We start from the raw sequence: 27,490 nt of genomic DNA, 5'->3' as shown, positions 1-27,490 counted from the left end.
GACCTGGACCAATTCAAGCCCCCCAGCAAAGCTTTACCCTCCACACTGATGTCTAAAGTTAAACCTTCTCCCTTTTCAAAATTAACCCTATCCAGCTACCAACCAGGGAAGTACTTCCTCACTGCCTGCTTCTAGCAGCCACCAGGATGTTTCCACTTAAACACAAGTAAATGTCACTGCACAAACAGCCACCACCACCATCACCACACCCCACTGCCCCAAATCACTGTTTCTCCTAATGGAACAACAGCGCAGAGCCCAAAGCCCAGATGCATGGGACATGGATCACATTGCTGGTCGTCCCATCCAGGTTTCTCAGGTGGCTTTTGAAGATCTCCAAGGAAGGGGACTCCACAACCTCTTAATGACAACCTCCTAATGGGGCAGGTACCACAGGACCAACCTGACCCGTGCAGTACAGGTGAGTCACATCTCTCAGCCTCCCATGCCCACCACAACAGGATGGGAACAGGTTTCCCATCTCGCCTCACCCTTGAAGCATGTACAACAAAACCCAAAAGCCATATCCAAACAACAAAGGGGCTGATGCCTTCAGAAACCGAGCCAATGTGTGCACTTGTGAGCTCCTTGGGGAATGGCCGTCCCTTGGACTCCTGGTGGCACGGTGCCTGCTGTCCAGGATTCCTGACCCAGAGGTGTACCCTGTATGATAATTAATAGGGAACAACCTCAAATCTCTTTTTTCCTCTCTCCCCCTCCATTGTCAAAGCACAAAGGCTATAAGCTTCTGGGGTCTACAAACTACCTTCCAAACCTTTGCCACAAAGCCCAAGCCTTGCTTGTTGTTACCATAAGGCAGGGAACCAGCAGCAGAAAAAGTCTATAGATGTGCAAACCCATTATTATGACTTAGTAGTGATTAATAATAATTATATATTACAATGAAGTTAATAGCTGTTATTTTAAAGAGTGATCTAAATGGGGTTCTTCCTTTAGCCCTCCTTTAGCACAGTTTTAGCCTTTATCAGCAAGTAAGCTCAGAAAGAATGATCATTTTTTTGGCATCTGGACGTTCATCCAGCAGGCAGGGCCAAAGCAGCATCCACCCAGCAGCTAAGCACCAAAACATCTCAAGAAGGTTAGTGGTTACTGTTACTGCCTTGGCAGAGAATGAAACAAGATGAGGATGTTTTCCATTTGTTTTGCTTTCATAGGATGCATGCCGAAAGCCTAATACACTTTCTCACGCATGATGAGTTTCTGCCAGCATCACATGGATGGTTTGGGTTTGCTGCTCCCTAGCTGGTATCTTCCTGGATAAGAAAAGGCAAAGCACAGCAATATAAACTATTATATCTTGGATCTGACCCTTTTCTAATTAAACTCTAAACACCTTGCATCGAGCGACTGCTGCTGGATCTAGCCTTAGGCTTTTCAGATACTCTATGTATCCACGGCTGGCTGACCATTTTATGTATTTCATCATCCTTCCAGGCTCAGGTCTAGTTTCTGCTACGTGGCCATGCAGAAGAGTCTGAGTGACAGGCCAGGAGCCCAACAGCTGCCACGTTTCCGTGCCACCGATGTGCCTGGCATGTCACAGAGCGAGCGAACGCCATGGCAAATCAAGATGGAGCCATCGCATTAAAATAAATACAAATAAATGTAAATATCAGCCACGGGGCACCCCCAGCTGCACCCTGGTACCCTGCAAGGCAGGGAGCCCTCCTGGCAGCACTGAGCACCGTGGGGTACCCCATTGCCAGGATTTGAGTCTGGAAATATCCCAAAATGGCCCAGGATGCAGACAGGACAAGCTCACCTCACCTGGCTTCTCCACCAGCTGCAAGCAGGGTTACATCGCTCAAATTGATGCTACCAAAAGCTGCTGACCTCGGTGTAAGAAATGGTCCAGCAATTCGTGCCACTAAGGGGTTTTGAAGGGTTAACATTGAGGCCTGGGTTTAGGCGAGAAGAGAACAAAGGGATTTCTTCGGAGAAAAACTGCTGACTTTGCACGGATGTGCAGTAACTTCTGACAGCCGGCCAAGAGACCACTAGATAAGGAGGAAGAATATGAGCCTCCCTGTCCGAGCGGCCCCCGAGAAACTAACAGAGACTGATAAGCAGGCGCACCTGGGAGGACTTCGGATTCGGGAAACCAATTATAATAACCCTGCCTCTTCTAGAAGTAGTAATGAATATGTATTAGCCTAGGAGCATAAAAACCAGCCGCCTTACGTAACAGGTGCGCGTCCCGGTGGAGCAGAGACTCCCGGCGCACCCAGCGCTGTTTGCTTGCCTCTATTCGTTTAATAAATTGTAAACTCTGATTGTAATCCTATTTGGGACTCAGTCATTTATAACAATTGGGGGCTCGTCTGGGAGGGTCTTGGTTCCTGAATTCTGACTTGATCTAGGAGGGGCGCCCCCACCATTTGGTGGCTCCTGTTCGAGTCAGGTCAGGGCTAATGCCATCCTGAACCTGAATAAGGGCAAGCAAAGATTTAGATTTTTTTATGAGCTCCCTTTGCCGGCTGCAGCACTATATTTTGCCCGTAATTCTGCGCGCGAAGATCCGAACGAAGACGACGGAGTCGTAAGTATTTAAGGCGTATACCGTTCGGTTGGGTGGGATTCGGTTGCCTGTGTGTGTGAGAGTGTGACTGAGACGGAACGTAGTTCCGAAGCGATTGTGGAGGTCTTCTAACCGCGGTTCCAATCTCCCGCGAGGGACTTGGCCGGTGAAGGACCGAAGCGATTCCTATAGGATTCGTGGGTGGGTGATAGGTCCTAAACCCCCTGCAAGACACTCTCACTAAGGCAACCAAGGGCTGTAGGAATTGCCACAGTAAAATTCCTAGATGGGTCAGACAAAATGGAAGACCCGGGACCAGAGAAAAGGGAGCAAATTACCAGACATACCGCCAGAAAGTCCATTAGGGATAATGATTAGAAATTGGAACGATAGGGGCCCCAGAAAAGGGAAAAAGTAAATTAAAAATGGTTCAGTATTGTATGACAGAATGGCCAAAGGAGCCTTTAAGACCACATGTCTTTTGGCCCGTTTTCGGATCCTTTGAAGACTGGGTTTGCCAGGCCTTAAATATACATGTTAATTCAAAGGAACCTTTTAGCCAGGAGGAAAGTGATTATGCAGGATTATGGATCAGGATCTCACGTCCTTTTCCAGCCTCAATATTTACACTAAAAGCAGACGAGAAGTTTGACGAAGAAGAGAACAAAAAAATAAAAAAGAAAAAAAAAAGGAAAAAGAAAAAGATGATGAATGGGAGTCATTGGATAACCTACCACCTCTATATCCTAACAATCCACCCCCGGTGGTGCATCTTGTAATCCTGTTTTGTTCTTAAATGTTTTGACTGTGTCAAGGAGGAAGGTGGGAGCATTATCTAAGTAACAGTTTAGAAGTTTGGGTATATTCGCGGTGGTGTTCGGTCAGTTTCCCAAGTATCGGGGGAGGGGGGCTGACTGATTATCAAAGTGGTAGAACGGAGAGTCACTTCTTTGGTGGTTCGGGCCTGAGCCCTGGGAATTTGGTAAGAAGGGGGAGAGCGAATTTATTTAGGCCTCAATACCTTTTTAAACTCCCATCTTGATGGATACACAGGAGTGATTCCTTGTTTTGTGTAGGCTTACTAACAAAGTGCATGAGAAAAATTAGCATTTGGCTTGAAATTCGGTCTTATTGAAATGTAAATTTTGTGGAAAAGGTGTTATTGTTTGTCTAGAAGACAGAAGGCTGAGTGCTTCTGGTGTTTTTCCGAAGTCCTGCGGATTTATGATTGGAATGGGGCTCATTAATAATCTGAAATAGTAAAGTTTGTATGTGGAAAGAAGAGTTTAATCCCAGAGAATTGGGACATTTGGGAAGAAGATTAGGAAAAGATAGTAAAAACCTGCAATAAAAAGGTTTGCGTGGAAATTGAAACAAGGGACAGTAACTAATATAAATAAATAAAAGGGAATGGGAAATCAAGGAAAAGGGGAAAATCCAAAAAAAAAAGACGTCCTAAAAAAAAAAAAAGCCTCCTTGGGTGCATATTGGCACATTGGAAGGATATTGTTAGAACTGGGGGCACAGAAAGCAAGAGGACTTTCACTAAGTATTGCAATCAATGGTGGCCACTATATAAACTAAATGGCCACTTTATGGATCAATCGACTATAACAGTGTCTTGCAATTAATGTTTTTGAGGAGAGAAGGAAAATAGGATGAAATGTTGTATAGTGATATGTTGTTTCAGCATGTTGGAGGGAAAAGGTTTGGAATTAAGTTGGCCCCTGACTGAGCCTTTGGTGTTGGCATTAGAAAAGTACAGGCTGGAGAAAGATAAAGGAAGTGTTAAAAGGGTTGTTGAAGGTGTTAAAGGTTGTGTGGCATGTAGTATTTAACAGAGCTGTTTGAAGTTGAATGAGCAGGGAAAGAGGATGTAGGAATGCTAATAGTTCCGTCTCAACCCGAGGCTGAGATCTCTAAATCGCGGTGTGAGCCCTCTGGGGCAGGGGGACCGTGATGGGTCCGAGAGAGTTGTCGTGGAAACAGAAAAGCAGCTAACTCTTAAAACAACCTGAGTTCCTGTGTGAGCTCAGATTGCCAATGGGACCGCTCAGGGAACTGTCAACGATTGCATTCCCCTGACCGACCCCCTCACTGAGACCCTAATCACCCCGGAAATTATGTAAATACCAAAATCTGGTTAAATTGGCTATTGGGAATTGAGAATCTGTTCCAACAAGGTCCAAAAGAAACCCCTATGGAATTTATGGAATTTTTGAATTTCTGGACCAACTTTGAAATGCAATGAAAAAAAAAAATGGACCTGGCTTAAAAAAAAAAAAAAAAAAAAAAAAAAAAGAGAGAGAGGCAACTGGCTAACCTCTTTCCAGGGCAATCAGCCCCTGATATCAGAAAGAAATTGTCTTAGGCTGCAGGACAAACAACAGTCAGGAATGATGGGGACCTGGGGCATCTACCCTAGCAGGTCCACTAGTTGAAATAAAGCTAGGAAACGAAGACAGAGGCTTGAATTTTTTGTTGGTTATGGGAGCTTCTTTCTCTGTGTTAATTAGGCTGTAAATGTAATAGGAGCAACATATTCAGTGTTAAATAGTTTAAAAGGACGATTAGGAACTAAGACAACTACAATAATTGGAGCCACAGGGAAAGAGGAAGAATGGTCATTCTTACGACCCCTTGATTTGCGTTTTGGGGGTGAGGAACTAACCCATAAATTTTAGTATGTACCAGAATGCCCGATGCCACTCTTGGGACGGGATCTATTAGCCAAATTAGATGCAACAATAACCTTTGAGGATGGAGAATTAATAATGAAGGTACCTGAGTCCAAAGTAGGCCAAATCCTAATGATCAAAGATAAACCCTTTGTTAATATTCCAAGAGAAGTAGAAAATGCAGTTATAGCAACAGTACGGGAAACAGATGTACCAGGGAAGTCGAAACTGGCACAACTGGTAAAGGTGGAATTAAAGGAAGGAGCCAAACCTGTTTGAATCAAACAATATCCACTTAAGATAGAAGCTAGGCACGGGAATAGTGAAAATTATTGACAAATTTCTCAAATATCAGATTCTGGAAGAATGTAAATCGGAATACAATACTCCAATTTTTTCCAGTAAAGAAGCCGAATGGCGAGTATAGATCTGTACAAGATCTTAGAGCAATAAATGAAATAACAAAGGATATTCACCCGGTAGTAGCTAATCCTTACACATTGTTAACATCTGTGAAAGAGAAATATAAATGGTTTACCGTGATAGATTTAAAGGATGCCTTCTTTTGCATACCTCTTGATAAAGATAGTAGAAAATTATTTGCCTTCAAATGGGAAAACGTATTGAAGTTTTTGGACCACATATGGTAACAACCGTTTTGGAACAAAGGGGGGGGGGGGCACTGGTTATCACCCAGCCGGATGATGAAATATCAGGCAATCCTAACTGAACAAGATGACATAACCTTGAAAACGACTAACCTGTTATATCCAGCAGTATTTCTAGGAACCGTTCCAGAAGAAGGACCGTTGGAACACAATTGTGTGGAAATAATCGAACATACGCCAGCCACAAAGATTTGAAGGATGTACCCCTTGAAAGGTATTCAGTGGGAATACCACACTCCGTGGCACCCACAAAGCTCAGGGAAAGTAGAAAGGATGAATCAAACAATAAAACAACAATTGGCTAAGTTAATGATCGAGACGCAGCTGCCCTGGACGAAATGCTTACCATTGGCACTTTTAAACATAAGAACTAAACCACACAGTGAGACTGGATTATCATCATATGAAATGTTATATGGTATGCCTTATTCTCAAGGGATGCCCCTAGGGAACAATGTAGTTGAGGATCATAGTATCCAGAAATACATAATTACCATTGGAAGGAGATTACAGGAGATAAGAGAAATTGGGATGATGACTCAGACACCACCTTTAGGATTTGCTATTCATAAAATACAACCAGGAGACAAGGTCTTAATAAAAACCTGGAGAGAAGAATCATTGAACCCCCGATGGGAGGGACTGTACCTTGTTTTACTTACTACTGAAACAGCTGTGAGAACAGCAAGAAGGGGTTGGACCCACGCATCCAGAATAAAAGGACCAATAACTACCGAAGCCTGGAGGGTTGAGTCCACTCCTGGGGAACTGAAACTGAGACTAAAGAGGAACTGATATCCCAGCAATGAGGTTCTGCATGAATTAAGGGCACTGGATAATGAGGACAAGGCTGAAGGGAGGAAAGGGAGAAGGCAAGACCGGGGTAGGACCCTCCACTGCGGCGTGTATGGTCTACCGAGGGAGGCAACCCCTATGGGTATTGACCGCCGAGTGAGAGTGCCTCGACCGGACTTCTCCCGCGCTAAGATCAGGTTGTCCTGAGAAAAATAACATGAGAACCTCTTAAACCCATAATAAAATTGTGATTAGTTTTTCCAGGAGCTGGATCACCCTGAAGGGCTGAATGGTAACACAAGCTCTGAAAGCGGGCCCAACCCCATGATTGAAGGCGCTTCCCACACTCTCAAGATTGGACGGCGAAAAAGGCTTATAATATGACAGGTCGCCAAAGAGAACTGAATTGTGACTGTAAGTGGAAACCCAACGTGGGAGCTTGGAAGCGTGCATATACGAGTACAAACGGGGCAGACATTGTAACAGGACCACTCGGTAACAAGGACACTCTGTATTATCACGCCCCAAAGGGTAAAGATGGATGGGATGGTCATTTTCCAAACGGGACGTGGGCCCTAAAGGGACATTATTGGGTGTGTGGCAAACATGCTTACAAGAGGCTACCTGGAAACTGGTCGGGAATATGCTATGTGGGGTACATAAGACCCTTGTTCTTTTTATTGTCACAAACACAAGGAAATCATTTAGGAATAAGATTATATGATGACCTGAACAGAGTAAAACGATCTATTGATACTTCCTTATCCGGGGATAGTGCCCAAAAATGGGGAAAGGATGAATGGCCTCCTGAAAGAATCATACAGCATTATGGGCCAGCTACCTGGAACCCAAATGAGTTGATATCAGGAGCCCGAGAACCTATTTATAATTTGAACCGAATAATTAGGTTGCAAGCTATCCTCGAAGTTGTAACAAATCAAACAGCGACAGCCTTGGATCTTTTGGCTGACCAATCCACTCAAATGAGAAATGCTATATTCCAACATAGAATGGTCTTAGACTATTTACTAGCAGAAGAAGGGGGAGTATGTGGAAAACTGAACGATTCTAATTGTTGTCTACAGATTGATGATAATGGAAAAGTGGTCAAGCAGATAACAAAGGAAATTAGAAAGCTAGCCCACGTCCCAGTACAAACTTGGAAGGGTATGGATTGGGATTTCTTTTCATGGTTGCCTGGTGAACCATGGGTTAAAAGGATGCTGTTTTTATTTTTATGTGGTATAGTGACATTATTGTTTATACCTTGTATGATACCTTGCTTTACGTTGTTGATACGGCGAGTAATAAATAGCACCCAATTTGTGATGACTTCAGTGGAGAGAAAAGGTGACGTGTCGATAATGATGCTTAAGAAGTGGACACCCCGAGAACTGACTGATGAAATCCAATTGTTACTGACAAAGGTTGAAGGAGAGACACGAATTGATGATTAAAAAAAAAAAAAGGGAGGAATTGTAAGAAATGGTCCAGCAATTCGTGCCACTAAGGGGTTTTGAAGGGTTAACATTGAGGCCTGGGTTTAGGCGAGAAGAGAACAAAGGGATTTCTTCGGAGAAAAACTGCTGACTTTGCACGAATGTGCAGTAACTTCTGACAGCCGGCCAAGAGACCACTAGATAAGGAGGAAGAATATGAGCCTCCCTGTCTGAGCGGCCCCCGAGAAACTAACAGAGACTGATAAGCAGGCGCACCTGGGAGGACTTCGGATTCGGGAAACCAATTATAATAACCCTGCCTCTTCTAGAAGTAGTAATGAATATGTATTAGCCTAGGAGCATAAAAACCAGCCGCCTTACGTAACAGGTGCGCGTCCCGGTGGAGCAGAGACTCCCGGCGCACCCAGCGCTGTTTGCTTGCCTCTATTCGTTTAATAAATTGTAAACTCTGATTGTAATCCTATTTGGGACTCAGTCATTTATAACATCGGTAACAGCAAGCAAAAGCCAGGAGACTGCCAAGTGCAAAAGGCCACAGAATCTGACCCCAAACAGCTGTCTTGATGCAGTGATCCAAAGAGGAAGGGCGAGGAAGCCACAGAAACCAAGAAATCCCTCGTTCTCACCCAGGCAGTGATTTGCTGTGCAGCTTGCTTTGCTGCTCTAAGAAATCTGCAGTTGGGAGGTGGATTTTTTCCCCCTGTTAAACAAAACCAAAACCTCTACACCTTTAGAAAGAAAAAGCCTTTTGTTATGTCAAATCTGTGCACTAGATACTTTCCCAACAGATGTGCTTCCTTGCCTGGGGGGAAGATATTACCTTTGGTTTGTGATGGATGTTGTCAAGAAAAATAAAGGGAAAACCAGCCCACAACCAATGCAGACACCTCTGGGTTTCATGAGGTGAGCGGAGGTGGGCTTATGGGGCATCTGAGAGGAACGTCAGTCCCACCCTGCAGTGGGATGCTCCATGACACGGGACAGGGCTGGCTGGGCATCACTCTGGCTATGGCATGATGGCAAGGTGCACTCCCCAGCCCTTGCTTTTATACAAAGACAATGCATGGAAATACGTTGGTATTTCTAGAAATAGAATTTCTAACAGGTCATAAAAAAGAACCAACGACCCCTGAGTCAAGAACAGCCTGAGTTTTGTAACGTATATTAGTGGCTACTACAAGCTGTGACTTAAGTTGGACAGGAACTTTTTTCACATTCACTTGTTTCTACTAAAAGCTACTGGAACAAGAGCCCGCATCACATCTTACTCTTGTTATTATTCACCTTTCCACATGAAACAGCACCAAAAGAATGGAAGAAATAGCAAAAACAGAGCTTTCACATGCGCTCCTCTTCGGAGCTGCACTGCCTCTCCTCCCAAGAGCTAGACACCACTGCCATACACTGTGCTCATACCAGCCAGCGGGTAATGTGGCAGCACCATAAGGCTATAAGTTTGGCACCATAAGCACCATAAGTTTGAAGAGCATGGAAAGGGAGGATATCCTCTTTGCACGCAGGGACAGGGCGTTGGCACCCTCACGGTGCAAAACTCCTCAGCCAGCAGAGCATGTCCCCTGTCCCAGCACCACACTGCTCTCAAAGCACACCCTGCCATGACGAACGAGCTGATCCATGCTGTTTGCGAGCACGTTTCCACCCCGTGGAAGAGCATGGGTGAGCACTGGCACCAGCCAGCACATATGGTCTTTTGTGAACAACCAAAGGAAGACCATTATCAGGAAGTAAATCTTTTCTTTTCAGGCACTGAGGCAACATAATGTGCACTTGTGCTGTGAAAAGCCCCGTAATCCTAAAAGACACATCCAACCCAAGCTGAGATGTTAGCAGGCTGAAGTAATCCTTGCAGCAGAGCACTGGGGAGGGGAGGGCTGGGGGCAGCAGCATCCCACGGTGGGCAGCAGCAGCCACGGAGGGAGCTCCATCCCCTAAAACCCCTGCTTCTGGCATCCTCCAGATTTGAAGATGACAAGCCAAGAGCTTGCAAAGATAGGGGAAGGAAATCAACCAAAAAAACCCCAACCATGAGCAGCATCTCCCACATCCTACCTATTTATTTTAACCTTCTGCTGGGGACAGGACACATGGCACCATGTCTGACCCTTGTGTATTTGAGAACAGGTGTTTGACCAGGCCTGAGCTGGCTGCCGAATCTTTCCCTTCCCTGAGGCTGACGGTGTCCTCCTTAGCTGCTCCCAATTCCCACCATGGTCAGGACGTGGTTCAGGAAGCAGGTTGCCATCCAGAAAAGCAATCACATTTCAGAGAAGTGACATTTATTCCAACCAGATAGACCATCCCAACGCAAACCAGCACCACCTGAAAGTCTTGGCTTTGCCATCGCCCAGACGTCTGGCATAAACCCTCCCTGCATAATAGGGGAATGACAGTTTGATTTACCAGCTGCATTATTTTCTCTACTGCTACATGAGGGGGACCTCACGCTCACCAAGAGGGGCCAGTGAGGCTGTCACCGCGCCCAGCAGCATCCACCTGTGCCACCAGGCTGACGTACCACTCTGTTCCCCGCAGACAACAAGTGGCCTGTGGAGACATCACACCACCACATCGCTAGTTACCCCCACCCAGGCAGGGGGTCGGTGCTATCAGCATCAAAGCCTGGCTCTGATGAGCACTGGAGGACCCCAGGGCACAAGAGGAGCTCTCTGGAAGGGATCAGTGAGGACCATGCCAGCAATGCCAGGTGGCAGAGCTCGCTGTCATCTGCAAGGTGGTGGCACGCAGAGCAACTCCTCTCACTTGAACCAACCCACCATGACAATGTGTCCTTCAAGAACCCAGCCACACAAACACCAAGCAGAAAAACTCCCCAGACAGGAATTTTAATGCGTTACTGGCCAGCCACCAGCCTCGGTTTTGAGGCTGCAAGAGCATTTGTGCAATCACTTCCAGACTCACACTCAGCAGAGCAGCCACTGCACGTCTCCCCAAAAGCCACCACATCCCCACAGTGACACCTCCAGTGCTGAAGGGCAAGCGAGGGGACAGGAGTGATGAGCAGCCCACTGAATCCCAGGGGTAATGATGCTGCATTTGCGTGGCAATGTTTATCGATAGCCCAGGGGATCGTTGGCTTTGATTGCTAAAAGGTAAATGTAGCTCGGCTCGGATAAGCCCCAGCGGACAGGAGAGGGACAGGAAGGTTTCATTAATATGAAGCAAATGGAGGTGACAAACAGGTTGAGCGCATTTTGCTTGTCAACATCATTATTGCCACTAACCGGTTAGAAGCACGTGTGTCCCTACAAATACATCTTTGAGGCCATTTGTTCGTTGCCTGCAGTCCCTGCTCCTGGAAGGAGGCACCGGCAGCCACTGTTGTCGCTGCAGATCTTGCCATGTCACCCTCTGTCCCGGCCACCCTGTCACTAGATGCCCCCTTCCTACAAAGCTCTGCTTCAGCTTCAGCCCCAGGCCTCACTTTTCTCTCCCAGCACCATTATTTTGGCATGCATGGGATGGGCTTAGCCCATCCAACCAGGGTGACGTGCCACCCTGAGAAAGGTACTTCCAGGACATCATGAGATGAGCATGAGATCAACCCGGTTGGGGTTGATAGGAGTGATGAATTCTGTTTAAAAACTCAGATTTCAATTCTGTTTAAAAAAATAAATAAATAAATCAGATTTCACAACTCTGGACCATGCCCAGACTCAACGCAGAGAGGTTGCGGTCAGACCACCAACACAAACCCCAAAGACCCTGCAACGGTTGCATACACACAAAGCTGCACAGACATCACAACTTCCTAAAAACAATGGGGTTTAGGTTTGGTGCTGCTCATGCCAGCAGCCTCCTTCCCAGCAGGGTCAGAGGTGCAGCCTGCCCTTTGAGCTTCCTACCAGGACGGGACCCCTGGCAAGAGGACACCCACTCCCCTCCAGTTGTCCTCCAAGGACGGGCTGAAACCCATCCGGCCAAACCCCGGTGCCAGAAGCAAAGGGATCAACACTGGGGTTGGGGACTCTGTACTGTGAGCCACATGTTCACCTCTGCAGCTGGACTGACCAATGTAAGCGTCCCAGAAGACATGAACCAGCAGCTTTTTTGGCTTCACACTCACATGGATGTGGCTCGTGGTGAGGAAGGAACAGGCAGAACCGTCACCGTGCCTGGGCACCCCCTCCTTGTTTGTTCGCTGCACAGCCAAGGTCAAGTCTGGCAGGCTTAGGGAAGCAGCTCTGATCGCCTCCAAGCAGACTAACTCTTGAGTGGAAAAAGGAGCATTTTGGGAAAGGCTGAGCAGCCTAATGTGGGTGACACTTGGGATGGGTGCTGCCAGCCAACTCAGCAGCTGCACGCCATGCTTTTCAAGAGAAGCATGCACTTCAGAGCACAGCTGGAAGGCATTTACCTGCCTTGCCCAGGGAATGCCCGGAGACAGCCCAAATGGGCTGCCTTCCCTGTTCACTATTGTTTTTTCCACATTTTGAGTTGTGTGTTGGGACAAGAACCCCAAACTTGCCCATTTTGGGGGACAGAAGAGCTCACTCTCAACTACTTCTGCAGCCGCACACTCCATTTCACAGGGACCCAAGCACCCACTGCACCTGTGCTGCACGCCAAGCCCCATGCCCAAAAACCCCAGAATCAATTTCAGTCTGCAAACAACAGCCTCTGCCCTCCACACCACATGCTGACTGCCTCTGAGGGCACGGATGAGCACCACAAAGCCCAGCCACAGGGAATGTGCCGGGGATCCTGAGGGGCTTGGTGAGAGCAGAGGAGCACCACAAGTTTGGTCTTAGTTTTCAGAGTGCCTCTGGGGTAACTGCATTGAGTAAATACCCTGCAGCTCAAGAGAAACAGGATCAAGAAAAACATGACAAGAAGGCACCGAGATTGCCCCCCGCCCCCCCCCCATAAACACAGCCTGGTCAGGAATAATGCCAGAAATAGTTATTTTGATAGCTGTGCCTCATGACCCAACCAGATACGCAATTCCTACAGGGCTGGGTAAGGACTGGAAGACCCAGGACCACCCGCAGACATCCAAGACCAACAAGATCCACCTTCAGGACAGCTGTGTCCACCCCGAGGAATCTGACCAAGACCCAGCCATGCCCACTCCCCACACAGTGACTGGGGGACCTGTCAGCATCCAAGGAAGTTCCCTCCCGAGCCTCACTGCCCTGGCCAACCTCTGCTTACAGCCAGGGATTAACAGTGCTGAAGTTAATCACAGCAAGAACGTGGGGGGATGACTGTGACTGCAGCAAAGGGGAGAACCATCTGCAGTTTCAGCAGAAACGCTGCGGCAGGAAGCCTGCTATTCACATACCTTTGACCTCAGAGAGACAAATAAAGAGCCCAAACTATGTAGCTCTGGATAAAATTAAAAACAAAACAAAACAAAAAAACAGGAAAAAGGTAAAGGGTAATTTGAGTGAAACAGCTGTATTAACACCAGACACACAGGCCACAAATGAAGCAGCTGAGCTTAACAAGAGTGGAGAAGGCACTTTTGGAATAAATTACACTGTAGGGATGGTCAAGAAAACAAACCCTGCACCTAGCTGCACAGAGTTCTTATAAGCTCTTGGAGACTACGAGAAAAGTGGGAGTGACGCTAACAAATGCCACTGCTGAGGTAGTGCCTGGCGTACTGGATGGCGCACAAAACACTGGGGCTTGGTGCAGGGTTTTCCCACTCCCACTGGAGTTTTCTTCTTCAGCCAGCAAACGTGATGCCCTACACCATTGTGGGGACCAGTTTTGGCTTTCTAAGCAATTCTTCCCCTATTCCTCCACAGGAGCAGTCCTAACAACCCCATGCAGGAGGAGGATTTAAATCCTTTCCCCAGCCTTCACATCCCACACCTCGAGCTCAAGGTACCTTCCTGAACTCAGTCTCTTTCACCAGAGGTAACTGTCAGTCCTGTAACTTCTACTAATACACACACACACACCGCAAGTAAGTGTGAAGTTCATTTCCTTCTCTTTTCCAAGATGTGCTTCCTATTCCCTCCTGGAAGGGGTCTGTGGCAGCGCTGAGCTCAGTTAGGACTCAGGGTCCATGGGGACACCCTGCCCCAAACATCCCCCCAGCCTCTGCGCCCTGACACAGCGCCCCTATACCGCAGTGCCAGAAGATGTCCAAGCTTTTCCAATACTACAACCTGCTGCACCAGAAAAAGAGAGGTGAAACCTGGCACCGAGTAGCAGATGTTGACTTACCCTACCCAAGACGACCAAGAAATGAAGACAGGGCAGGGCCTCATGGCCAGGACCCCCACATGCTACACAGTTCAGCCTCCACAGCTCCTCTCCTCCAGCATGGGAGAAGGTTCGTGCACCTCTGCTGCCTGCGGTCACTTGAGGAACTGAATTCCCTTTTGCAGAAGCAAAAGGCTGAAGCCATTAACCTATCTTAATCCATTCCCAGCAAGTCAGCACCTGGAAGCCACACAGCCTCTGACAGTCACATTGCAACAAACACAAATAATTTAATGGCACAGAGCCAGAAAGGGGGAAAAAAACAAACACCACCATCACTTGTTTGCCAGAAACCCCAATTTGGCTTTGTGACTTTTAAATAGTTTTGGTCAAGTCATTTCAGCCAAAACACTGGGAAGAAAATGTTGGAAGGAGTTTTCTTTTTGCAGGGTTTAGTATTTTTAAACAAAGGATTTTTGCTTTTGTTTCACAGTGATATACACAGTTTCCACAGCTTTCCATTTAATGGTGTGAAAAAAACATCAAAACATATTTTGCTTTGGATTGAATGAAGCATCTTTAACTTGACGTTATTTGGTTTCCTGTTTTAATGAAATCAAACAGCTCTATTCTGATTGACTGCAATTAAAACCCTCTTATTCCTCACAACTATCTTTGTTACCACAGTTTTTCTACAGGCCGAGTAACTGAAAAAAGTCACCATCACTTATTTTTTCTATAGACAGCTATTTAGGAGCACTCAGGACAACTGAGGCTAACTTGGGGTACCCCCAGTCCCCAGCACACTGCACAGAGGGCACAGCAGCGCCAGCACAGAACATGTCATTCAAAGCATTACTGTAGTTAGCATGTGGTAGCAGTTAGACACTTACAGGAACCTCAGGCATGCATCAAATATTTCCCTCTTATTTAAAAAATAAAGTGACGTGGAAACACCCACACTCCCCCTCAAAGGGCAGGAGAGCATGCGGACTGACGCAGCCCTGGCTATGTGGAGCGGTAGCGATGCAAGGAACCCTCCTGGGCCAGCTTTTTTGGGCTTTCTGCTCCTCGCAGTGTTTTTGGTTTAGCTTTTAAGAGCTCCTACATGGGATGCTCCACCTGACTAGAAAATATTTACTCTACAGAGACTGCCAGACCTTGCACCAGATAACCCCGATAGCCGCAGAAACCCCAACGCAGATAAAGCCCTGCTGATGCCTCCACGCTGCTCCTCTGATCCTCTTCACATCAAACCAAGATGAACTGGATATAGAAGAGGACGGGGGGGGGGGGGGGGGGGAAACAAGTTTTCAGGACAATGGTGCTGAATTGCTGTTTTTCAAGCCCTCTGCTAACCCCATCAGGTGCTTTAACATGAGAGCTTAGCAGTAAGCTCTGCCCCTGCAAGAGGCACCAGGCTATAAACGGTTACTGCCTGCCAGGCAGCCACTGCCAGGCTCTCAGACCACACCAGGAAACACCCTGCTTCTCCAGTTTTCAGACATTTATGAATGAAGAGAACTCACCCCAAGATGCGATGTTTTGTTGTTCTGTTCCCCTCCCCCCCCCCCGCAGGCTTCATTTCATTTATCCGTGTTGAAGTTGCTCTTAAATCCTGTTGACGTGCTGCAAATCCCTGTCCTGCTGGAGTACAATTTGGCACCTTTAAGAGTTAACCAGCCTATATCTGTATCCAAATAAACCCTTCTGCAAAGGAAAGGGGTCAGGTAGGGCAGGCAGCATCCACAGCAGGGAGGGCAGGACAGCAGCAGGGGTCTTGCAGAAGGCACAAGAAAATGGACAGCAAACAGCTCTACATCCATGAGCAGGGCAGAGGGACAATACATGATTTTTACCTGTAACATGGGCAAAGAGAGGATTTCCACAATGAAGATGTACAGCTGGGGCAGGGGGAAGAGGACAGGGTTGTGACGAAGAGCAGGACCACAGGCAAACAAACACAGGGGGGCTGCCTGGAAGGCTGGGCACAGTGGAGCTCCAGGGCCAGCCCAGCGAGGTGCCAAGAGTTGCAGCTGAACCACAGCAGGATGGCAATTCACAAGTATTTCAATGCATCTGGCTTGCATAGCTTGAGTGAATGAACAATGTTATTAAAAGAGAGACAAGAAATCAAAATACAGCTTGGAGGAACTGGGAAAGCCTCATGAGAGCCAAGGAAACCTGCACTAACTAGGGAAGAGTGAGATTATAATAATTAGGTCAGTTGGCAATAACCTTTCTCAAATGCACGCACATGAGCACTGTGGTGTTTCTGAAGAGTGGCAACATCCCTGGCTGGCCACAAAACCCATGGTGAGGGCCAAGAGCAGGGCACGGGGCACCGCTAAAACCAGCAGCACAAAGCCTCCTCCAGCAGCAACCCATGGCAGCCGCTCACCCTGCGCTCTGACCATCAGCAGCTGCAGCACGGGAAACTGATGGGATATAAGAGAATAAAGGATGGAAGAAAATAAATCCTTCACTGTGAGCGTGACTTAACACCCAACAGATGACCCAAGAGGGCATGCAGTCTCCATCCTTGGAAAGAGCGCCAAAGCTCAGCTGGATGAGGCCCTGAGCAGCCAGGTTTGACTCTGAGGCCAACCCTGCTCTCAGCAGAGCTCCCTTCTGAACCAAATCAACTCCAGGACCTTATGCAAGGAGACCTTCCCTCAGCCCAGACTTCCAGGATGAGGCCACCAGGTCTTACCTCCAGCTTAATCAAAACCAGAAGAAAACTTCTTCCCAACGGCAAGCAGCCTGGAAGCCCAGGCTGAGCTTTCGGAGAGGTAACTCAGGTCAACGTGACAATACACGACAATTAACCACGGTAAGTGAAGGTTACTGCTGCTGGAGACAAGGAACAAAGAGAACAGCCCCACGCTGTGACTACTATACAGGGTACACATGTACTTTTCTCCATACAAAGGGAGCAGGAGGCTTTGTATTACCTGTCTCTTCCTTCCAGGTTGGTCTGACATCAGCTCTGCCCACCCTGGCAGCCTCAAGGCACAGCACAAGGAGCTAGAAGGGCTCCAGCTGCAGCCCCAGAGCAGGAATTTGGCTGAGCTCACATCCAGATGTTTGACACCAGAGCAAGCAAACAGGAAGGGAAGACCAAAGGGGAGGATGTGCTCACTGTCCTGCCTCCTCCCCTCTCTTCCTCACCATCTGTACCAAGCAAGAGCCATCATCTGTCTCTGATCTGGCCATCCAATGCCACAGCCCAACCTCCAAGCCCTCGTGACTCTGTAGGAAACAAGTCTGATATTGCAGGAGCAGGCTCCCAGCATTTCACAGTTTGCAGCCGCTAAAAATACCTAAGCTATGCTTAATGCCAGCACAGCAGGGTGGCATCAGCGCCAGAGCAAAGCAAAACACTGTTCTCCAGGGTTTATGTGGGAGCAAAATTCAGAGCAGATGCTTGCACAGGGGTATGGAGGACATCAGGCAGGAGCCTGGCTTTCGGCTGCCTCACCAAGCACTCATTATTGCTGATATCCTGCTAAGAGGCTGGAGGCAGCTGGCCATACACTGCACGTACAGCCTGCTTGGGATGAGCCACACACAGACCGAAGCCACAAGATGCTGCTGTGAACGAAGCCCTGTGCTTTGGGACCATCCAGCTGTGCCTCTGCCAAGGCAGGCTGACACCAGTGAGCATTTCCACCAGCCAGCTGCTCTTCATCCCAGAAGAGCATCCTACAGACTCACCTGCCCTGCACGCACTTCATGCAACCACTCAGTTCATACAGTCACTCCAGTTTGCTACCCAAAACCCAGCATCCCCCTTAAATATGCACAGATACTTTGCCACACTCCCCAGTGGTGCAAAGACCTCAGGCACAAGGCTCACACTCAGCCTGGAAACTCCTCCCTTTAGCTTTCCGAGCAATGTTCTCATTTTGTCACGTGCTCCAAGCTCTCTCCAGCATGTTAGAAAGCAGCAGCTACGGTTTCTCACGTACTTCAAATCAGAAGGGACAGGCAGCACAGAAGGGGTGGTGGTGTGGCTCTCTATATTAGAGAGTGTTTTGATGTTGTGGATCTTGAGGCTGGGAATGATAAGGTTGAGTCCCTATGGGTTAGGATCAGTGGGAAGGCCAACAAGGCAAGCACCCTGGTGGGGGTCTGTTATAGACCACCAAACCAGGATGAGGAGACGGATGAGGAATTCTACAGGCAGCTGGCAGAAGTTGCGAATTCATCAGCGCTTGTTCTCGTGGGGGACTTCAACTTCCCAGACATATCCTGGAGGCACAACACAGCCCAGAGAAAGCAGTCTAGGAGGTTTCTGGAGAGCGTGGGAGATAGCTTCCTGACGCAGCTGGTCAGTGAACCTACCAGGGGAGGTGCCCTGCTAGACCTTCTGTTCACAAACAGTGACGGACTGGTGGGAGATGTGGTGGTCGGGAGCTGTCTTGGGCAGAGTGACCACGAAATGGTAGAATTCTCTATTCTTGGCGAAGCCAGGAAGGGGACCAGTAAAACTGCTGTATTGGACTTCCGGAGGGCTGACTTTGAGCTGTTCAGGACACTAGTTGGCAGAGTCCCTTGGGAGGTGGTTCTGAAGGGCAGAGGAGTCCAGGAAGGCTGGGCACTCCTCAAGAAGGAAATCGTGATGGCACAGGAGCGGTCCGTCCCCACGTGCCCAAAGACGAGCCGGCGTGGAAGAAGACCGGCCTGGCTCAACAGAGAGTTGCGGCTTGTGCTTAGCAGAAAAAAGAGGGTTTATAATCTTTGGAAAAAAGGGCGGGCCACTGAGGAGGACTACAAGGATGTTGCGAGGCTGTGCAGGGACAAAATCAGAAAGGCCAAAGCTCATCTGGAGCTCAATCTGGCTACTGCTGTTAAAGATAACAAAAAATGTTTTTTTATAAATACATTAACACGAAAAGGAGGACTAAGGAGAATCTCCATCCTTTACTGGATGCGAGGGGAAACTTAGTTACAAAAGATGAGGAAAAGGCTGAGGTGCTTAATGCCTTCTTTGCCTCAGTCTTTAGCAGCAAGACCAGTTGTTCTCTGGATACCCAGTACCCTGAGCTGGTGGAAGGGGATGGGGAGCAGGATGTGGCCCTCACTGTCCATGAGGAAATGGTTGGCGACCTGCTACAGCACTTGGATGTGCGCAAGTCGATGGGGCCGGATGGGATCCACCCGAGGGTACTGAGAGAACTGGCGGAGGAGCTGGCCGAGCCGCTTTCCATCATTTATCAGCAGTCCTGGCTATCAGGGGAGGTCCCAGTCGACTGGAGGCTAGCCAATGTGACGCCCATCTACAAGAAGGGCCAGAGGGTAGACCTGGGGAACTATAGGCCTGTTAGTTTGACCTCAGTGCCAGGAAAGCTCATGGAGCAGATTATCTTGAGTGTCATCACGCGGCACTTGCAGGGCAACCAGGCGATCAGGCCCAGTCAGCATGGGTTTATGAAAGGCAGGTCCTGCTTGACGAACCCGATCTCCTTCTATGACAAAGTGACGCGCTTAGTGGATGAGGGAAAGGCTGTGGATGTGGTTTACCTTGATTTCAGTAAGGTTTTGACACCGTTCCCCACAGCAATCTCCTCAAGAAACTGGCTGCTCGTGGCTTGGACTGGCGTACGCTTCGTTGGGTTAAAAACTGGCTGGGTGGCCGGGCCCAAAGAGTCGTCGTGAATGGAGTCAAATCCAGTTGGAGGCCGGTCACTAGTGGTGTCCCCCAGGGCTCAGTGCTGGGGCCAGTCCTCTTTAATATCTTTATCGATGATCTGGATGAGGGGATCGAGTGCACCCTCAGTAAGTTTGCAGATGACACCAAGTTAGGTGCGTGTGTCGATCTGCTCGAGGGTAGGAAGGCTCTGCAGGAGGATCTGGATAGGCTGGACCGATGGGCTGAGGCCAACTGTATGAAGTTCAACAAGGCCAAGTGCCGGGTCCTGCACCTGGGGCGCAACAACCCCAAGCAGAGCTACAGGCTGGGAGATGAGTGGCTGGAAAGCTGCCTGGCAGAGAAGGACCTGGGAGTACTGGTTGATAGTTGGCTGAATATGAGCCAGCAGTGTGCTCAGGTGGCCAAGAAGGCCAACAACATCCTGGCTTGTATAAGAAGCAGCGTGGCCAGCAGGTCTAGGGAGGTGATTGTCCCCCTGTACTTGGCTCTGGTGAGGCCGCACCTCGAGTACTGTGTTCAGTTTTGGGCCCCTCGCTACAAGAAGGACATGGAGGTGCTCGAGAGAGTCCAGAGAAGGGCGACCAAGCTGGTGAGGGGTCTGGAGAACAAGTCTTACGAGGAGCGGCTGAGGGAGCTGGGCTTGTTCAGCCTGGAGAAGAGGAGGCTCAGGGGCGACCTTATCGCTCTCTACAGGTACCTTAAAGGAGGCTGTAGCGAGGTGGGGGTTGGTCTATTCTCCCACGTGCCTGGTGACAGGACGAGGGGGAATGGGCTAAAGTTGCACCAGGGGAGGTTTAGGTTGGATGTTAGGAAGTACTTCTTTACCGAAAGGGTTGTTAGGCATTGGAATGGGCTGCCCAGGGAAGTGGTTGAGTCACCATCCCTGGAGGTCTTTAAGAGACGTTTAGATGTTGAGCTTAGTGCTATGGTTTAGTGGAGGACTTGTTAGTGTTAGGTCAGAGGTTGGACTGGGTGATCTTGGAGGTCTCTTCCAACCTAGACGATTCTGTGGGCTGCCCTGTAGGAGTGCAGAGACAGAAGCAATGGCTTTCCTGAAGCACGAGACTACTCCTCATCCACCTGTGGTCTCTAAAGCCTTGGAGCTCCATGGACTACCTCAAAGAAGGCCCTGAAAGCTAATGTGGAAAAGCCAAAGATCTCACATCCATTACAGAGACGCCATCTCCATTATTAGCCATCTTTTCGGGATCTCAGTAGGAGCACAGCAACAGTAGCTTCGCAGAGCTGAGAGGAAGTTAGGAGAATCTTATCAAGTAGAGATAGAGTGCTGACAGCATTAAACTAGGATGCTACTTAGTGTCTTTGCTAACTATGGTGCATTGTGCAAATTAACTAAAGCAAGAAGCCTTGGGCCCCTTACCAAGGTCAGTCTCCTAATAAGAGAGTGAGCCTGTCTTAAGAAACTGGTAGAAACTGGTCCTGCGGATGGACAAGAGCCAAGGAGCAACTGAGTCTGCGCAAAGACAAGAGGTCAACTAGCGGTGACGAGGAAGAGTCATCAACCTTCATCCCCACGACCCCCGACGACCACCACCAGAATACACTGCGCAAGCACAGATGGGAGGAGTTTATGGAAGTGATCCCTTGGAACTAATTTTAATATGAAGCGGGGACAGGTTATGAATATGTATAGGCACATTGTGAAATGTCATGTATATGTAATTCTTTGCTGCATATAACCACAGCAAATGGCTGCGTCAGGCACGCATGACTTTGGCGGGACTACCCCCCGTGCTGCCCAGCGCTGAATAAACATACCTACTTTACAATCTTACTGATTGTGGAATCCGTTTTCTGCAAGTCCGAGCCAGCAAAGCCAGACCAAACATGGGACAGCCCAAGGCAGATGTGGAAGAAACAAAGCCTCTCTTTCCAGCATGGAAGCTAGTATATAGATGCTCAAAAGCTTTAAGAACACCCAATGGAATCCCTGTTTCAGTCTGAACTGACCAGGAAATGTATTTCTCTTATAATCATTAGCAAGGCATTCATTTTATAACTGACTATAGATACATACATTTATATATATAATTTATATCAAGTGTAAATTAAACAGCCACTCTCGCAAGTAAACATAAAATTACTGGCTAGCTACACTAGCCCTTCCCTTCTGATGACTCAATAAAGCACTAATTGCACTACAGTAGCAGAACTGTACTTTCTCCAAGGAGTTTCACAAGGACATCCTGAAGCATTTATGGACACTACTTGCCTATAAGCTTCAACATTGCAGATTTTCCAGATAGGAACAGTTGTCCTTTCCCCAGCCTGAAGAAGAGCTACCCCAAACACACCAGCAGACTGTTAACTCTGAAACTTAACAACGTCATGTGTAATGTAAACATCTGAATGCTTCTGTTAAACTGAAGAACAATGAGGCAATTTGCAGTATTCCACTGCTCTGCATTTTAGCAGAAATATTCCAACAATATGCTAAGTGTGCCCAAAACAGCTCCTGAAATATAGGATCCCAGCCCCCAGCTTCCACAGAAGCCATAGGCCTTGCTGTAGATTTAGGTACAGCTCCTCACAAACACACAGGACCTTACTGAAGGCTCACTGTGGAGAATGTTTCCACGCTTCGCACATGATCTGTCACAGCTCTCAGGAACCCTCCACAGACAATTCCCAGCCCAGTTGTGTGCAAGGCTGACTCAGCTACAGGAACAAGCATGTGAGAGCACGCCAAATGCCTCAGACAGCTCACTCCTCTCGCAGATCCCTCTGCAGAGGCAGGGCTGGTGTTCAGTTCATCTCCACAAACGATTTCGCTAGCCTCCTTCAGCCCTGTCAGCTGGGGAGCCCCTGGGGGCTGCTCACCTGAAACTCATCATTTACCACATCACCTTCACCATCTAACCGCTGTTCCTTTGCTTCCCTTTAAAAGCAATTTGAGATTTTATAAGTGATAAAAAATGTTTCCTCAGAGCTGGACAACATTATTAGTACCACAGTACTTTAACTGTGACGCAGTCAATTCTCAGAGCGCTCCAGTGCAGGCTCTGCAGAAGGAAGGCCCAGAGCTCAGAGGGAAAGAGCTTTAAATACAAACACAGCCCAAGCTGCCCAAAACAGAAAACATGTGCATCTCTGCTAAAGAAAACAGGCTACAAATTTTACTCTGGACTTGAGGGAATAAAATCCAGTGCAAGGTTTTGCTTTTGGACCTCAGGATCAGCTAAGTGCAGAATTAAGCCTTTATGGTCGTTACAAGGAAAAAGAACATGAACCTACACCACACAATGTTTTTTTCCATGTGGTGGGGACAAAGCATGAACATTTGCATGCCAAGACCAGAGGAACCATAAGCAGAGTGTGATGCTTCCCTCTCCAACACACATGACATCCCCTGCTGCGCTGCTAGTAACTGGATGCTCTGATAGCACCCACCATCAGAAAGCTTTCTTAGGTTTGTAGGTGGAAGGAGCATTAAACCACCAGAGGAAGAGCCTAGAAGCTCAGTACCTTGTGTCTCCTCCCATACCTTTTGTTGCTGTCAACAAGGCTGGCTTTTACTACAGCAGTCCCAGGGGTGGCTGTGACTCCCGGCAGCAGTTTGCACCCCTCCAAGCAATGGAGGAGGAACGGCATGTGGGAGCAAAGGCAGCACAGACAGACAAATGAACACAGCCTACTATTTCAGAGGAGCAACTGTTTCTGCAGGAAGGTCCCTTCTGCTTTCCACCCTGACAAAGCCATCCCCAAAGCTCAGCCCCAGATTTGCACTATTTCAGGGCCGGGGACACCCACGGCTTGCCCTCACATCAGATTACATGCCAGGAGCAAGCCGGCAGCCAGAAATACCACCGTACGTGCCTCCACAGACTGGCATGACACACGCCGTGCTGTGGCGAGCTTGGATGCAAAAGGGGCAAGGAAGGTTTTGCTCTGCATCTCTCCTCCTGTAAGGCAAATGTGCATCCTCCAGGGATGCCTCTCAGCCTTATTTTCCAGAAAAACGACTGGAGGCACTGATTTTTGAGGTGCTGGGACCCCAGGGCCGCCCAGCAGCCATGCCTCCAGGCTTACGGCACCACTCACAAGAAAACTGCCAGCGTGTGAGCTCTCAGGTGCCAGGCACAGATCTGCAGCCGGGCTGGAGAGCACAAACACCATACGAGCACATGTGATCCCACGGCCACCGAGGCCACGCACACCACCACCTCGCTCAAAGGGAAGCTTTGGGTCCAAATCCTTGTCCTGCTGTGGATGCCACCGCCACCCACCCATCACCTTGGCACCCGGCTGCAGGCAAGGGCTAGGACAGGGCAGGTGTTGGGGTGGATGCAGTGCCACGGGGGGGATGTGGTGTCATGGGGGGGGGGGAAGGACAACGACGACACAGGGACAGCAGGGAGGGCAAGCAGCAGGCGGAGGCCGCCCTAACCACCACCCAGCCCCAAACGCTGCCCACAGGAGCCAGGCTCCATTAGAGCCACAAAACACCCCCGCACACACACCACCCCCGCGGCGGGAGCCGGCAGGGCCCCCGGGACCGCGACCCCTCCCCGAAGGCCCTGCAGGTGACGGCGGGGCCGACGGCGGGGCCCCCCCCGGGGCCCGGCCCGGCCCGGCCCGGCCCCGCACCCCCTCCCCCGGGCCCCGGCCCCTGCCTTACCGTGGGCGCTGCGGCGGGGCAGGGGGCGCCGCCCGGCCGCGGGCAGGCAGGCAGGCGGCCGGCTCGGCACGGCTCCGGGAGGCGGCCGGGCCCCGGGCCCCACTGCCCGCCCCTCGCCCCGCCCGGCCCCGCCGGCCCTGCCGGGAGTTGTAGTCTGGGAGCCGCCGGCTTGGCGGCGGCGGGCGCCAGCCCGCCTCGGGGAAGCTCCCCAGGGCCAGCAGGAGGACCCTAAAGCCCGGAACGATGCGCAGCCTTGCTTCGATTTGGGCGTTAAATCGGATTAAAAAGGCCTCCTTCCCCCCCCCCCCCCGCCATGCTGTATTTTTGGCTGTGCGTTTGCCACGACAACCTTGTGCGCACCCAAGGGCAGCTGGAAGTGGGGAGCACGGTGTTGGTTTAGCACCAGGTTTCTGCTTTCAGTCTCTTTTTAGCAAGGGGAGCAACCTGGAATTGCATGGTTTTATCCATGGCTCTACTGGGGTTTCATTATTAATCCAGCAGCACAGGAGTTGAGCTGAGGAGAGGCAAGGCCTACTCTGCCCTCCTGCTAATGAGCATGTCTTGAAATTGGGATTGGGATTTTAAACCTGAACCTGATAACAGCTTGTCTCACCTCGTTATTGAGAACATGTTGCCCTCATTTGGGAACCTGGCCCATAGGAGTGACACTCTCCCTATGAACGTGCTGATGTGCATCCAGCATCACAATGGCTGTGGGTCAACACCAAATTCACTGGGATTCAGTGGAGGTCTGAGACGGGATGGGGTGGGACACCCAAGGAGATATTTCCTTTTCTCTTCCTTCCCTTTGCAGGAAAAGCGGGAGCAAAGGCAGCTCACCTGGTGCCCATCAATTCCCTCTGCGTTTTGGTCCCAGGAGCCCAGCAGCTGCCCCTGGGCTGGGTGGCTCATTGTGCAGCCCCAGCGCGTGCCATCACCTGCTGTGACATTGCCTCTTCCCCCTCTTCTGTGATGGCAGGGGTGACATCCATCCCTGCTTCCCTTCTAAATCCCTTGTCCCAGTCCCTCCCAGTCTAACCAGTTCCTTCAGGCTCTCCATGCTGCCAGAGACAAGGTGTGAGCCAGAGTGTTTGGATTCTCTCCTTGACCTCCCATGTCGCTGAAGGTAATAGCCCTCATTTCCTGGTATTTCTCATAACTCAGCCGCATAATAGAGCTACCTGGACATAATTCACGACTTTCCCATCCTGATTTAATTTGCAGCTACATCTTGGGATTAAAGAGGCCATAGAAATGCAAAGCATGATAATACAGGTAAGAACAAATTACTGCTTTAAAGGACTGCCACTCTGACAGCCCCGAGGAAATGCATGGGCATTTGCCAAGGTCAGGATGTTCGGAGGAGGAGGTGTTGCGGGGAGCAGCAGTGGGTGGTAAAGGCTCTCCTTCCACACCAGACAGTGCTGGCCTCCTCAGATGCCTCCGCAGGCTGACAGAGAGCATCCCTGGCAGCAGCATCCATAACTCCAGCTCTGCTGGCAGGAGGATTTGGTTCAGTCACCGACAACAGACCAGCTCTCCACTCAGCTGGCACACGGCAGGCGCAGCGTGGCTGTGCCACAGGGTGCTGCTCTGTGCCACCTTCCACTGGCACAATCTCACGCAGCACCCCTGGAAATGCACCTCTCTTCCCCTGCTTGCAGATGCAACTTTTTTTTCCACAATCCCTTATTGTGGCCATTAATTGCATCAGAGGATCGCAATGCTGCTCGGAAGGGAGGAGGCACAAAGGCTGACAGTGGGGAGGGGATTGCGAATCTGCGGGCTGGAAGAAGGGAATTTCACCCCCCATGGGTTGAAAAAAGCCTCCAGTCGGGGCACGGGGTGCAGGATACGGCCACACAGGGCGGAGGACTTCAGCAGCACTGCTGGAGGAGTGCAGCCATCAGGCTGGATGACACAGCAGCACTCTGCTCCCGATGCACAAAGGACGGGTGGTTTGGTTTGGTTTGGCTTGGCAGTTCCGGGCCTTTTCATCACTTCGTATCGCATTACCCACAGGCAGCTTTATTGACACCAGTGCCTTTAAGCAAACTACAGCCCCGACAGGCTACCTGAATGAAGTAGCAGAGAGAGGGCGTTGCAGCCTGTGCCTCCTCTCCTTTAGGGTTCTTGCCTCGCCCTGAGTTCCTCCAGGCACTGGTGGGGAGGAGCAAGGGGCAGAGTGATGCTCTCTGGTTTGCCCATCCCCACCAAAGAGGCTTTTTCCCCAGGCTCTCACCACACACCCACTCACACCAGCATCCCAGCCTCATGCTTCTCTGGTTCCTGGGAGCCCACATCCTTCCAGTCCCCTTCTTGCACCCACTGTTATCTCCCCCTCATCTTCTAACCATACTTTTCCTGACTCTGACTCACCTGTGGGCGCAGAGGTCCCCCCTTTGCCCCAAATCCCCTCTCTTCTCCACCCTCCAGCCAAGCTGCCATGGACAGGAAGGCGGGTGGGCAGCAAGCAGCACTCTCGCACCATTTGGAATGGGTAAGCGTGGAAAATTGGCATGGTTTTGTCAAATAAATACATTCTGTATGTTACATACAAGGGGGAACCTCTCCAGCTGGCTTCACGGTGGAGGAATGATTTACCAGGGAGCTGTGGTGTTCAGCCGGAGCACCCCAGGGTTATGCTTTGCCCTGATTTTCTCACCACTCACACTGAGCACGTCCGTGCCATCAAATGACAGTCCTCCACTGCAGAATGAAACCTTACTCCAGAGAAGGTTTCCACATGCTGGCAGATCAGGCTGAGCAATGAAAAGAGCCCAGGATGTATCCTTGTTCTGCTAATAAAACAAACAAGCTTATCTTCACATGGGCTTTACTTCTTATCGCACCGCTT

General features: G+C 49.5%; 1 protein-coding gene and 1 long non-coding RNA gene across 11 annotated transcripts in view; one reads left to right on the top strand and one right to left on the bottom strand.

Annotated features, from left to right (window-relative positions):
- The window catches only part of CTIF (cap binding complex dependent translation initiation factor), a 154,236-nt gene extending 129,447 nt beyond the window's left edge, over nucleotides 1–24,789 (bottom strand). For all 9 annotated transcript variants that reach the window (XM_080572150.1, XM_080572155.1, XM_080572151.1 and 6 more), the window contains exon 1: nucleotides 24,634–24,789. The gene's annotated coding sequence lies outside the window, so the exon portion shown is untranslated. The remainder of the gene's footprint in view (nucleotides 1–24,633) is intronic.
- Nucleotides 1,853–8,211, top strand: LOC308184849. Of its 2 annotated transcripts, XR_013942949.1 has the most exons (3): nucleotides 1,853–2,560; nucleotides 5,992–6,099; nucleotides 6,936–8,211. It is a non-coding gene; the product is annotated as an uncharacterized lncRNA (long non-coding RNA). The 2 variants fall into 2 exon arrangements; XR_013942950.1 differs by lacking the exon at nucleotides 6,936–8,211 and having other exon boundaries at nucleotides 5,992–6,503.
- Nucleotides 24,790–27,490: the final 2,701 nt, after the last annotated feature.

Source organism: Anser brachyrhynchus (genome assembly GCF_964034855.1).
Source record: "Anser brachyrhynchus genome assembly, chromosome: W".
Classification (NCBI taxonomy): Eukaryota; Metazoa; Chordata; class Aves; order Anseriformes; family Anatidae; genus Anser; species Anser brachyrhynchus.
This window is presented reverse-complemented; position numbering and strand designations above follow the sequence as displayed.